The sequence below is a fragment of the Penaeus monodon genome, chromosome 29 (genome assembly GCF_015228065.2).
Source record: "Penaeus monodon isolate SGIC_2016 chromosome 29, NSTDA_Pmon_1, whole genome shotgun sequence".
Lineage (NCBI taxonomy): Eukaryota > Metazoa > Arthropoda > Malacostraca > Decapoda > Penaeidae > Penaeus > Penaeus monodon.
This window is the reverse complement of record NC_051414.1, coordinates 36233625-36233847: the sequence shown is the minus strand read 5'-3', so window position 1 is coordinate 36233847 and position 223 is coordinate 36233625.

Here is a 223-nt window from a genome sequence, read left to right as displayed (position 1 = left end):
AGCCGGATGAAACAAATCTTGGAAAATGCAATACCTGGATTCGTTTGTGTATATACGTACTGCTAACTTTAAGATTTCACCCACTAACTTTTCAAATAGAACAGTTCAAACCACTTATTTTCTCTTTTTACGTTCGCAAAATTTTAATATACTGTTCGTACAGTACATGTAGTACAAGAAACAGGAATAGAGTGTGTCTTGGTTGAATCAGATAAGGGATTCT